Source organism: Hyalella azteca, unplaced genomic scaffold, assembly GCF_000764305.2.
Source record: "Hyalella azteca isolate HAZT.00-mixed unplaced genomic scaffold, Hazt_2.0.2 contig9037, whole genome shotgun sequence".
Lineage (NCBI taxonomy): Eukaryota > Metazoa > Arthropoda > Malacostraca > Amphipoda > Hyalellidae > Hyalella > Hyalella azteca.
Window position 1 is genome coordinate 1 of NW_025939117.1, and position 2,326 is coordinate 2,326.

Below are 2,326 nucleotides of genomic sequence, written 5' to 3' on the forward strand. Positions count from 1 at the left end.
CGAATGTGTATTTCATAGACGCCAACACCCGTGGCGACGTCTGCTCCTGCAGCAGCGGCTCCTGCGGTGCCTTCTGCCCCAACCTCCACCAGCGATGACAGTCCGGACAGCCGCGCTGCTCCAGACGATGAGAACCTCGGCCTCACTGCCTACGCTCTCTACGACTACCAGGCCGGTGAGTGCTTCTATACAATACTATTATGTGTGTATATTATTTATGTAATGTTGAGATCTTACGATGAGTTTTGAACGACTCCGCTCATGGCCACGTTGCGGTGATTCAATGCTATTAATCCTATTATGTACGGTATATATCATTTATGTAATGTTGAGATCTTATGATGAGTTTTGAACTGCTCCGCTCATGGCCACGTTGCGGTGATTCAAATCGAACTGCGTGTGAATCACGCAGTGTGCATGTGTAAGCAATGTGGCCAATGAGAGATTTTTCGGAAACCTTTTCATTCCAATTTCCTTATATCTAAGATTTTTTTCAATACCGTCAAACGGGGTAATGAGGGACGGTTTTGAGCGTTTTTCATTAATAACTTCTTACCATGAAATATTTCATAAATGAGTTTGGGCTCATTTTAAAGGTCTTTGCAAGGGCCATCGTATAGACTTTAGGTTAATTACTTCTCATTCTTTGTTGTCCAGTGCTTAATTCTATCTACGACGTTCTATGCACAATTTTGTGATGACCGATGATGCATTAATTTTTCGTTAAGTGAAATTTTTTCACTGAGCGAGGTAAATGTAATCAATATTCTTTGTTGTTAGTTGATTTTTTTTTGTTAACTGGAGCCTTTGCTAACCAAGGTTCTACTGTAAATGCATTTTTAGGGGTGTCCCTTATTACCCCGTCTTGCGGAAATGGCCGCCATTTTTTTTAATGAGGTACGCAAATTCTGTCAATCACATTTTCAAGCCAACACCTGTGTGCAACTTTTTTGGAAGAAAAATTTATTAATACGACAATTTTTCTTTTGCTACAGACCTTAGCAGAGGTACTGTTCCAAAATCTCACTTTTCACACTTTTTTCAGGGATTTTTTAGAGGTAGTAAATGTATGATTTTTTAACACTTTCATCTTGTACTATTATTTCATTTTTTCTACCGTTTTTAAACAGGGTTGCCAGACGGTCATTTTTTTCGGACAAATTCCGTGATTTACTTTTTCTCAATTGCGTTGGCCAGCTAAAATTTGTGATGGGGGTACTTACAAATTAAATTTTAAAAACTACAAATAGAAAATAAATGGAAATTTTATAGCGGAACCTAGGTACAAATAAACTAGTATATTTTGAGTTATCGGCCTTTTTTGTTCTGGGATTTGGCCGATTTTAGGCAACCTGAATTATGTACCACTACGTCCTGGAGAAATACATTTTGTGGTACGCATATGTACCACTTCGGAGTCAACGTGTTAACTTGCTTTATGCTGCATAGATAGTAAAAATGTTGAATTTTACGCCACTACCTTTAGTTTTGCAGTATTCTGATTAGTTTAGCTGACACAACATTTCAACAAAACGTGGGAGGACTGTCTCTTATTACCTCGTTTGACGGTATCTTATGTACGTATGTTGATGTTGGTGTCCATGATACTTGTCTACTTTAGAACCTCACCATGTTCCTTAGCGTTGATGTATGAAGTTTGCACTATTCGATTACTTAAGCTTCCTAGCGTTGCTGGAAATTCATGCGACTTACGCGAGAAGGGGAAACACTTTATTTTTCAATACTTCATTTGAAATCATATTGCTTATAGATAAGCAATTGTGGACTAATTATATGAGTAGTTTTTAAACACGTCTTGTACATTTACTTTCAGCGGACTCTGATGAAATTTCCTTCGACCCTGACGACGTTATAACTCACATCGAACAGGTGAGCCAGCCATCTTGTTGATGCGAGTTTTTAAATTTTAAATGTGATGATACTTGCCAGGTGCTGTACTATCATAACTAATTTAATTACATGATAACGATTTTAATCCTGGACAAAGACACATCCATTGTTGTGAGCCATTACCTTTCAAGAGATTAGGCAGTTTGCAACTAGGGGGATCTTTGTTAACTCAACTTTTTTCTAACTTAGATTTTCGAGCAATGTTCTTTAATTAAAATGTCTTATTAAAGTGAATACCATTTTTCGTAAAGTAAATAAAAATTTTCTGTAACGAAGTAATTAGTAACAATTCCTGGCTTTTCAAAGGCAAAAATTTAATTAAGTGCTGACGATTTTCAGATCGACGAAGGCTGGTGGCGTGGCTGGTGTAACGGGCAGTACGGCCTCTTCCCCGCCAACTACGTTCAGGTCCACA

The 2,326-nt window shown here is 38.0% G+C and overlaps 1 long non-coding RNA gene across 1 annotated transcript; it reads left to right on the forward strand.

The window, feature by feature from the left end:
• The first annotated feature begins 19 nt into the window (after window positions 1-19).
• Window positions 20-2,320, forward strand: LOC108680342. The gene is made up of 3 exons (XR_001931422.2): window positions 20-175; window positions 1,835-1,890; window positions 2,251-2,320. It is a non-coding gene; the product is annotated as an uncharacterized LOC108680342 (long non-coding RNA).
• The last annotated feature ends 6 nt before the right edge of the window (window positions 2,321-2,326 follow it).